The sequence below is a fragment of the Saimiri boliviensis genome, chromosome 6 (assembly GCF_048565385.1).
Source record: "Saimiri boliviensis isolate mSaiBol1 chromosome 6, mSaiBol1.pri, whole genome shotgun sequence".
Taxonomy (NCBI): Eukaryota; Metazoa; Chordata; class Mammalia; order Primates; family Cebidae; genus Saimiri; species Saimiri boliviensis.
The window spans coordinates 61,397,171-61,408,640 of record NC_133454.1 but is presented as its reverse complement, the minus strand read 5'-3'; positions in this window follow the sequence as shown (position 1 = coordinate 61,408,640).

Here is an 11,470-nt window from a genome sequence, read left to right as displayed (position 1 = left end):
TGCATGCTCCCCTCAGGATATAGGAACTTTATTTGAAAAGCTTGGCCATAAAGAATGATCAAACTTATTTGGGCCTTGAGGTTCAGAGGGGAATGTTGCCAGTCAACAACCCGTACACAGCCATAGAAAAATCTCAAAAATGCTCCCTTAGAACATCTAGCTTGGAGCAATGCTCTGATGGCTCTTTGAGGAAAGTTAATTGTAAATGTACTCTGGAATTGCTAGACTGATTTATAACTTTAAGTCTTTTGAGCATGGTTATATACCTGAACCCAAGGCCCCCTGGCTATACTCCTAGGTCATGCCAAACACAAGATGCAGCCCATCTCCGTTTAAATAACTCGTCATTAGGTGATGAAAATCAGTTTCTTCTTCTCCTCCTCCCCCTCCCCTTCCTCCTCCTCCTCTTCCTCCAAGAGTTCTGGTTTAAGCTATATCCACCGTTGCCATTTGAGCCATGTCAAAGCAAATTTGGTGAACCAGTGAGGCAAGCCCTTTAGACATCAATTTGCACGAAGGATTGAGTACAGTCCCAGGAAAGAGTCCCAAGGGAGAAGAGAGGGAGAAAGTGTGATCCAGCAAGAGAGCCCGGCGTTGAAGGGGAGGAGAGAGTGTTTCTGAAGGGAGCTTGCGGGAGGGGCGGAGTCATCTGTGTACAGAATACTTGGGTGTGTCCCCTGCCTTGTATGGGATGAAAGAAGGGAGAGGGAGAGTTTCATATAAACATCAAGAGTTATTTTCACTAATTTTTTTTTCCAGACAGAATCTTGCTCTGTCACCCAGCTGGAGTGCAGTGGCACAATCTCAGCTCACTGCAACCTCTACCTCCTGGGTTCAAGTGATTCTCCTGCCTCAGCGTCCCAAGTAGCTGGGATTACAGACACACACCACCATGTCCAGCTAATTTTTGTATTTTTAGTAGAGACAGGGTTTCTCCATGTTGGCTAGGCTGGTCTCCAACTCCTGACCTTAAGTGATCTGCCTGCCTCAGCCTCCCAAAGTGCTCAGGTGTAAGCCACTGTGCCTGGCCAGTTTTCACTAAAATCTTGATTAGTATTGGGACAAAGGACAGTTGCTTTGGGTGGCCTCTTTCTCTTTCTCGGTTGTGGACACGGTCTGGGGTTCTGTGGGCTCTGGAAACTCCATCTCACCCTGAACTCTGAGGGAATGCATGTCACAGTCCAGCACAGGCCATGACCTGGTGATATTGACCCTGCAGTGTTGCTGGTGAACCTCGGAAAAGCCAGCTGACCTGGGGGTTAGTACGCACTGTCCCCAGCAGGGAGGGCAGTGCCTATTGGATGCCACAGGGTAGCCGACTGGATTGGTTTGTGAATTCATGGATCCTGGGTTCTCCCAGGTGTAATTATGGGGACATTCTGCAGAGAACTGAAAGTCCTGCATCAGCAGATCAGGGCAAGGGCCAGGAGAGTATGGACTGCTCCTGCTATGGTGTCACCATGTGTCCCCAAGCCAATGTGATGCTCTCAGTGCCCTGCCAACACCTGCTTGGCCTATACCATTTCGGGGCATGATGGCTGACATTCTGACTGCCAGCTTCCATATCACTTGCCTGAGGCCTTTCTTTGCCTGCTGGAGCCTGCTTTGCCCACATATGTGCTAAGCAAGAAGCACCAGGGAATTCATGCTCCCAAAGCAGCCCTCAACCAATGGCTGCTGGGAGTTGGTATGTAAATACCCCAGCTCTGTCCCCACCTCAGGTAGGATGACCCAGAGAGGCTGTTCAATACTCCCAGAATTCCTCAGTGGGGGTGAGCTCTAACACCCTCAGTAGGAACTAGCTTGGTAACATACCTTTTGGGGGGCTTTTTTCCCTTTCCTGTCTTACTTGCCCATTCTCCTACCAATGTTTACTGGGATCAAACAAATGACTTGTATTTGAATCTCTTTCTCAAGTCTGCTTCTGGGGGAACCCAAACTAAAATGCATGAGTTGTGTTTGGATCAAACTGAAGTGATACAAGATCATTCTTTTGGCCCATTTTATCTCGTACCCTCATCATAGGAGTCTTAACACTGCAGGGTGTACTGTATTGCCAATCCTGTCACCCAGCACTGCCTATACAAATTTCGTTGTGAGAAATTTCTTCTAAAACTTACAGCTGGAAAAAATTTTGCTTAGCCTGACAAGCTGGTGTATTTCCGTCATTCTGATAAAGAGAATTAGATTCCAGACATCTGTCTGTCTGTCTGTCTCCTTTTTTTCTCTCTCTTTTCCTTCCCAGATTTGCCTTCAGGGAAGTTCAGAAGCCAACCTGAAGTCCAATAACAGTAAATATGCAGAACTTTATCCCCCGGGTATGAGTGTTTCTCTTCCCTAGTCTGGATTTCATTTCATATATGTTTTCTCTGGTCCTGGTTATTCATTCCCATTTGGACTTACTCCTGTTTTATTGCATGCATCTCTTTGCAAGTTGTCTCCAATCCTCAGTGGAACTAATGGCCATGTGAAGAAGGTGTTTAAGAAGCATTTATTCAGGCCAGGCATGGTGGCTCATGCCTGTAATCCCAGCACTTTGGGAGGCTGAGGAGGGTAGATCACAAGGTCAGGAGTTTGAGACCAGGCTGGCCAACATGGTGAAACCCCCATCTGTACTAAAAATGCCAACATTAGCTGGGCATGGTGGCATGTGCCTGTAGTCCCAGCTACTTGGGAGGCTGAGACAGGAGAGTTGCTTGAACCTGGGAGGCAGAGATTGCAGTGAGCCAAGATCACGTGATTGCACTCCAGCCTAGGTGACAGAGCAAGACTCTGTGTCAAAAGAAAAAAAAAAGGCACTTTTAATGTATTACATTTGGATGCTAACTGTGCAGAGATATTGTTATGAAACTAGAGAATTAGGAGCCTCTACTCCAGAGCACCTTCTTACCTTGTGGGACAGTGCTGTCCCAACTCTCTGGGTTCTGTCATTGTCTCCTCGCATGAAATCTTACATGGAAGATACGGCAAGTCAATAAAAAGAAGCTGCTCCGGTTGAGATGTGTGAGTAGGGGATAGGCGACCCTTTCACTCAGCTTGGGGATCCTTTCAGCCACACCCTCTACACCCTGTCTTTTGGTCCCCAAGGCACCAGCTTCTAAACTTGAGGTCTTTGCAGAGCACTAGTTGACAAACAGCTTTAGAGACACCAGCAGGGTGTGGGCCTTTGACACCAGGACAGTGCTGGGGACAGCACCTGGCCATGGAGCTGTCCTGCTGCCACCCAGGGAAGGGGGTACTCACTGCTGCAGGCTGTCTACCCCCTGCACAGGGCTGCTCTCCCCAAGTTTGCCTGATGGTAGGCGCTGACCTACAGGTCAAGAAGCAGCCTCGGGGCAGGCTCCTCCCAGACCCCTCTGTGTCACTCCATATCTCGTTGGGCCCTCTTGACGCTTCCTCAAGCCCCCTCCTCAACCCTGGTGTGGATGGGCAGGAGCAGGCTGGGACAGAGGTGAAGAGCCAGGGGCTCAGTCGGGGGTGGCGGGGGGAGGCGAGTGTGTAAGGAGACACACACAGGCCTCTGGCTCTGCCTCTTTTCTGGAAGCTACCAGTTCTAAGCTTAGACACCAATGCACCCCCGGCCGCCAGCCCACACTGTTTGTCTAATAAGGAAACCTTTTTGACCTAGCCAGTTAAAAGTCCCGGCCCTTCACCTCATTACTGCCAAGCCCAGAACTAAAGAGGTGAAAGCTGGCAGCCTTGGGCTGCCTTCAACTTGGCAACTGCCCCTCCGGGTGTGTGTCTCAAAGCCCCAGTCTCTCAATAGGGCTGTGTTTCGATCCTGCTTAAACAAAGCCTCGTGGTCTCCCTCCTGGGCCCGAGTGCGCCATTCTCATCTTTCTATGGGGGATTAAGGGCTGCTCTCTTGTTTGGGTGTCACTCTGCCTTTGAACCACCGTGGCTTCATCTGGTTTCAGGCTCAGCTTCCTGCCAGGAAGTGGATTTACCTCTGATTTGTTGTTACTCTCTCTGCAGGATGATGCTGAGGGGAGTGAGTTCCTTTCTCCCCAGACACCACCACCAGCTCTGCTTCCACTCCCCTCCACTGCCCTCCAGCTTGAGCCCTTGGCATAGCTCCCAGCTACCGCCTCTTCTCCCCGAATTCTCCTTCACACAGGGAAAGTGGAGACTCAAAAGATAGGGGAGCCCCAGGCTGGCTCACTGGGGTTGCAGGGGAGGAGGGAGGTGAGGGAGCTGGAGCTGGAGATGCCTGAGAGACAGAATGTGCATGTGGTAAGGCTTAGGAGGAAGGTCCTGGATGGAGTCGGGGCCGCTTTGGGTCTCTCTGGGGGGGCAGCCTGGAGCTATGCTCACTCTCTTCCTGAAAACTCCAGAAAAACAGGTGAAAAAGATACTTCTTCCCTGGATGCTAAGCTTAGACTGGAAGGCAGGTCTCTTGAATACAAACTTACAGACATTTGTACCTTCTCCGTGGTGTGTGTGTGTGTGAGAGAGAGAGAGGGAGAGAGAGAGAGGTAGGAAGGACAACGGAAGTTAGGTAGTTTTACGTACACTGACATCCAGGCAGAGGAAAGAAGATTCTTCCTGGACGGGAGCTGTTGTCCTCTAGGAGCGATCGAGGGAAATACCAAAGTTTCATTAGGCTGACATCGCACCCCCTGTACTGAAAGCAGTAGTTCAGTGGCCTACAAAATAAGCTAGGTTTTATTAATAATGGGGGCGGGCAAGTTGTGGTGGTGAGAATCCACAGTGGACCCTATTTCTGGAAATCTGTCTCGGGGTCTGTGGGTGGAGTTGTTCCTGGAAACCTTCTAGATCTCAGAGGAGAGAAGCTGAAGAGCGGGGCGATCTTGCCCTGTGAGAGAGATACCGTCTCCGGATGAAGACAGGTGTGTTTTCTTGTTTGCTGGTTTTGTTTTATATGCTGCCCTTCCAGGCTACCAGTTAGAAGAGAAAACTGCACTCCAAACCTGGGAGTGAAGAGTCTGAGGGGCTCTGAGATGGAGCCAGGTTTGCATGGGTAGAGAGGGGGTGATAGAAAAAAGCTCCAAACTTTCTTATGGGAGGAGGAGGATGGGGTAACGCAGCTAAATGCCAACAGCGAAAGAGCTGAAAGGGAGGTGTGGCCCAAGCGGACAGAAGCAAAGAGAAAGCCCTTGGCCGGCGCCTGTAAACGCTACCTTCCAGGGCCTGGCCCTCCCCGTGTGCCCTGTTGTGGGCCCCAAAGGGCGCTGGCTCAGGCCCTGTCTGCCAGTCCCCTCACAAAGCCGGGTTGTGTTCTTGGCAGGCCTGGGCCTCCCCGCCATTGAGGTCCCGGCTGGGGCTGCCTGCCCTGGGAGCCTCCCTTCCCAACCAGAGGCTCTGGATTTGTCCAAGTGCCAATACCTAATGAGGAGCTCATTTGAATCCATGCAAAGTACCAGGGAGCAAGGAGACATGCTAATTAAAGTGATTGCTGTTCTTTAATTAAGCAATAATTCCCCCAAAGAGGGCATTATCATGCAAATAGAGCCCTCTTGGGTGAGGTAAGGGCTTTGGGCAACAGCTGAGGTCTGTTAATAAGGCCCCTGAGCATCGGAGGGCAGGCATCCAGAATGCCCCATTGAGCTGGGTGATAGAGCAAGGGAAATAATCACCCCCACAGCGCTCTGCCTTTTGTCTCTCCAGGCTTTGGCTTCGGAGCTGTGGGAGGCAGGAACCCTGCACCCCCTGCTGTTCCTTTCCCTTCCTCTCCCTTTGCCTTCACTCCGAGAAACGTTTTCAGAGCTGTGTGAGGTGGAGAGGTTTGTAGGACAATGCCCAGTTTGGTCCTTCACACAATCGATGTCCCAATTATCAGAGCATCAGCTCAGAAGGGTTGGAATGGGGCGTCCTGAATATTCATAAACAAGGAAGATATTGCAAGAGGCCGAGCTCCATTGGGCCACTGTAATAAAATGGAAAGAGCATGGAAATGAGTCATCTACCTGGGTGACCGTAGGCAAGCCACTTTCCCTCTGCAAGACTCAGTTTCCTCATCCTTAGAATGAGTTGTTACTACCTACCTGACACAGTTACCATGTGAGTAAATGAAAGTGAACGCATAGGGTATTTAAACCCGTGGTTCCCAACCTGGAGTGATTTTTGCCCACAGAGGAAGGCTGCCAGATAAAATATATTTTGATAGCTTTATTTGCTAAATCTGACGACCTTACCCCAGAGGACATGAGTTATGTCTAGAAATATTTTGTCACAACCAGGGGAGTGGGTGCTACTGGTGTCTCGTTGGGGGAGGGCCAGGGCTGCTGCTAAACGTTCTTTACTGCTTAATAGGGTCCCCACAACACAGAATTATCAAATAGTACTGAGCTTGAAAAATGCTGACTTACACAATGCACAACAAACCTGAGTGAGATGAAAGAATAAATAAAGAGATAGTAGATTTTTCTGGAGCAGGACCACAGTAGTATGGTTCTAAATCCCCTAAGATACTTCTTTTTTTCTTGAAAGAACAGGTTTTAAGTAGGCCAGGCATGCTGTGGCTGAAGCCTGTAACCCCAATGCTTTGGGAAGCTGAGGCAGGAGTATTACTTGAGGCCAGGAATTTGGGGCCAGCCTGGGCGACACAGATTCCCGTCTCTACAAAAATCAAAAAGAGAGAGAGAAAATTCCTCACGCATGGTGGCAGGTGCCTATGGTCCTAGATCCTCATGAGGCTGTGGCAGAAAGATCACTTGAGACCAGGAGTTGGAGGCTGCAGTGAGCTGTGATCATGCCACTGCACTCCAGCCTGGGCCATGGAGTGAGACCCTGTCTCTAAAAATAAAATAAAATAAAATAAAATAAAATGTATAAATAAATCACGAAACAGACTGAGGCTCCGTGGCACTCTGATATGGGGAGTCCCACATAAGAAGCAGGACCAAAGAACATGCTGGCAAGGTCTAAGTTGGTTATGAGTCCAAAGAGCTTCAGAGACAACGCAAAGCCAGCCCTGATGTAAGGGGAGGGTGACTCTTCACGCAGAGAAGAGAGCCCTGGCAGAGGCACCAGGGCCCAGCATTGAGGGCACAGTGATGCAGTTGAGAGCAGGTGTCAATGACTTTCGTACTGTGAAGCTGAGAATATGAGAGGAAATTATACTCTTGCTTTACCTTTGACAGTAATAGTACTCACAGAGCTAACACCTGTGGTCAGCACGCTGGTCTCATTCTCACAACAGCCTAGGAGGTGCTCTTGTTATCCCCGTTTTGAAGATAAGGACATTGAAGCAAGGGAAAGATAAACAACATGCCCATGGCCACATACCCAGTAAGAGCCAGGATTTCAACCAAGGCAGTGTCTGAAGGCAGCACAGCTGGGGAACCAAGTCTGGGAAAATGTGACATCCCCAGTGGCCACAGATCTTGATATACAGTCATCCTGCAGCACCGGATTAGGCCCTCAGCAAAGCGCCTGCTGTGTCTGCCTAGCTGCCATGTGGGTCTCCAAGTGGTGTCTGCATTTGGGACATCCATTGCTGAGCTTTCAGGTCCCTGGACAGACAGCTAGAGGGCAAGGCGACAAGCGCGGAAGGGAGTCGCCAAGCCCGGCTTTGTCACTCAGCGCGGACTCATTTGCTGAATGTTGGCTGGTCCTCTCCCCTGGAGCTGGGGTGGGGGTAGTGTGGTGCTTCTAGAGCTGCTTTGTAATGATCTATGTCTTAGGTAAGGCTGGTGTGTGGCTCAGGAGGTGGCAAAGGCAGAAAGTCAACAAACCAGGCAGTCCAGCCAGGGGGAAAACCAAACCTCCTGCTCCCAGAATCTTGGCCCCCTTTCAATTTTGCGTTCACTCCCAGCAAAATAAATGTTTTGTGTTACAAGGAGACGGAGATAGTATCTCATCAGCCCTACTAGTTTAGTACCGCCTCTGCCAGCCTCTCACTCTACATTTGGCCGGGGGAAAAGAGTGAGGAGAACAGGACTAGGTTCTGTTTGTAAAACATTTTCATCAGTCAAAAAACTGCCGGGGTTGTGAATATTAAATAAACCCTGACTCATGGAGACATATACCTTGCTTTGCTTTGCTGATAGGTGGGGTAACACAGAGTTACGTTACTTTAGAAGTGACAGCTGTAACATTCTGCAGACTTCTCAAAACTGCTCTGGCTTTTTCTGAACAAAGAACAATCCACAAAAACGCCCATGGTTTCCAGTGCATAGGAGTCTGTTTACAGGATCAGACTCAGGCCCTCTCGAAAGGGACTGGGTGAGATCATCCATTTAATCGCCTTCCACCTCCAGGTGGGGCTGGGCGGCCTGAAGGTCTTCCGCCAGAGGGTTTAGTGAGTGTGGCCCAAGTCTTGGGCCCCTAAGTGAGTTCCCTAATGGCCGGCTCCATTTTTTCCATTGCAGAATTTATAAGTGGAATTGAAATGAGAGCATAGTGTTGCTTTGCCAGGAACAAAGATTGTCAGTGTGTTTTCAGTCACTAACCTATGACACCATAATATAAGCCAGCCCCCACCCCCCACCCACCCGCCAACCTCTGGCCAGTCCCGAAATAAAACAGTTCACCTAAGAAAGAAAATAGTAGTAGTGTAGCAAACATTGACACTGAGCTTACTACTTGCAAGACCCTGTTCTAATCCTCACTACTGTGAGGCAGGCAGTAGTGTTACTGTCATTTGCAAATAGGAACTTGCCTAGTTTCCTTATTCTTAACTCAGGTGAGGTTCCCACCCTACCTCTTAGCTTCCTGTGGGTCTATAGGTCGCCCTTCGCATTCTTCCTGAGAACAGTTTCTTCCATTAGTCTTAAACAGTGGAAACCAACTCTTTCTTCTTCTTCTTTTTTTTTTTTTTTTTTTTTGAGATGGAGTCTTGTTCTGTTGCTCAGGCTGGAGCGCAGTGGTGCCGTCTCAGCTCACTGCAACCTCCGCCTCCCGGGTTCAAGTGATTCTCGTCCTTCAGCCTCCCGAGTAGCTGGGATGACAGCCACCTGCCACCGTGCCTGGCTAATTTTTAAATTTTTACTACAGACGGGGTTTTGCCATGTTGGTCAGGCTGCTCTTGAATTCCTGACCTCAGGTGATCCACCTGCCTCGGCCTCCCACAGTGCTAGGACTACAGGCATGAGCCACCACACCTGGCCAGGAAACCAGCTCTTTCTGTAGTTCTTTTCCCAAGAACCATTTCCATCTTGCTCTTTAAAAGCATAATCTCCATGCCCAGCTAATTTTTGTATTTTTCGTAGACAAGGTTTCTCCATATTGGCCAGGCAGGTCTCAAACTCCTGACCTTAGGTGATCCACCCGCCTTGGCCACCCAAAGTGCTGGGATTACAGGCATGATATTCCCAGCTACTTGGGAGGCTGAGGCAGGAGAATCGCGTGAACCCAGGAGGCAGAGGTTGCAGCAAGCTGAGATCACGCCATTGCACTCCAGCCTGGGTGACAGAGTAACACTGTGTCTCAAAATAAATAAATAAATAAAAAGCATAACCTCAGTTTCCATCAGAGCAAAGTATTCATTTACGTGCTGCTTTGTATTGTTTAGGAGACACATTTGACAGCCTGTGCAGCATAGTGGTCTCAAGGGCAGAGATGCAATTATATTGTTCCACAGGTGCAAAGCTAGTAACAAAGAGAAGAAACTTGATAAACATTTATTGACTTGCCTGGGTCTCTGGCTGCTCAAAAAAGATGGTGAGTGATGGGAGGCAGTATATACTGACCATCCCAGGAAAACAGCAAAATATGAGGCAAACACAAAGAACTATAGAAGCACTATATTTTGCACACAGTAGGTGCTTAATAAGTGTCATTAAATAATTTTCTTGTATTTTAAAATTAGTAGCAAGTTGACTAAAATTAAGAACTATGGCAATGTTAGGGCTCTAAAGGCAAAGAGAGAAGTAGGGGGAATAGAATGAAGAAAGGGGAAGGTGATCTATTCCCTTGCCTTTGTGTTTTTGGTCATTTTTCCAAGTGTGCGTTATATTCAGCACCTTCTGAGCATCTTGTAGGGAAGCCTTAGGGCAGAAGTCTGAACAGATCCAGGCACCAGAGAAAAGCAAAGGCTAAATTTCTTTTTTTCTTTCTTTTTTTTTTTTTTTTTTTTGAGATGGAGTCTCACTCTGTTGACCAGGCTGGAGTGCAGTGGTATAATCTCGGCTCATCATACTGAACCTCCACTTTGTGGGTGCAAGTGATTTTCCTGCCTCAGCCTCCCGAGTAGCTGGACTACAGGTGCATGCCACCATGCCAGGCTAATTTTGTATTTTTAGTAGAGACAGGGTTACACTATGTTGGCCAGGATGGTCTTGAACTCCTGACCTCATGATCCACCCGCCTCGGCCTCCCAAAGTGCTGGGATTACAGGCGTGAGCCACTGCGCCTGGGCAGCAAAGGCTAAATGCCTTTCTGCCTTCCTTCCTCCATCCCTCCCTCCCTCCCTCCCTTCCTTCCTTTTTGAGATAGAGTCTGACTCTGTCACCCAGGCTGGAGTGCAATGGCACCATCTTGGCTCACTGCAACCTCCGCCTCCTGGGTTCCAGCGATCCTCCTACCTCAGCCTCCTGAGTAGCTGGGATTACAGGTGTGTGCCACCACACCTGACTATTTTATTTTATTTTTTTATTTTATTGTTTGTATTTTTAGTGGAGACAGGGTTTCACCATGTTAGCCCTGACCTCATGATCTCCATCTCTCCTGACCTTGTGATCCATCCACCTCAGCCTCCTGAAGCGCTGGGATTACAGGTATGAGCCACCTCGCCCAGCCTCAGAGGCTAAATTTCTAAACTGTGACTGCTAATGCTGATAGGCAGAGAAGCCAGGAATGGCTGCCTTCTTTTTGACATCCCGTGGCAGACAGGTAGCGGGGTTGGACAGAAATCCAGTCGAACATCCCAAAGAAGTCCTGAAATGTTTTCTGTGTTAGAGGATGACAAAGCTGGATTCTGTGTCTGGAGAGGGCCCTAAATGTTCCATGCCTTGTTGTCAGGAGCCAAGACACTGACAAATGAGAGGGAAGAGTTGAATAAAAACCTCACAGAGAAGAACCAGTCTTCTCTATGCCATCCTCACACATGGAGGCAGGGGATGGGCCTCATGAGTTCAAGAGGGTATACATGGTCCTCAAAGTCATGGAGCCTGATGGTTAGTAGAGAAAAGAAAATTGGCTTAGCATGGTGGCTCACACCTATAGTCCTAGCACTTTGGGAGGCTGAGAGAGGTGGATTGCCTGAGTTCAGGAGTTCGAGACCAGTCTGGGCAACGCGGTGAAACCCCTTCTCTACTGAAATACAAAAAATTAGCCAGGCATGGCACCGTGCACTTGTAGTCTCAGCTACTCGGGATGCTGAGACAGGAGAATTGCTTGAACCCAGGAGGCAGAGGTTGCAGTGAGCCGAGATCACGCCATTGCATTCTAGCCTGGGCAACAGTATGAGACTGTCTCAAAACAAAACAAAACAAAACAAAACAAAACAAAACAAAAACAACAACTTATCTCCATCTAGAAAAAGTCCCAGAGTCCCAACATTTCGTGT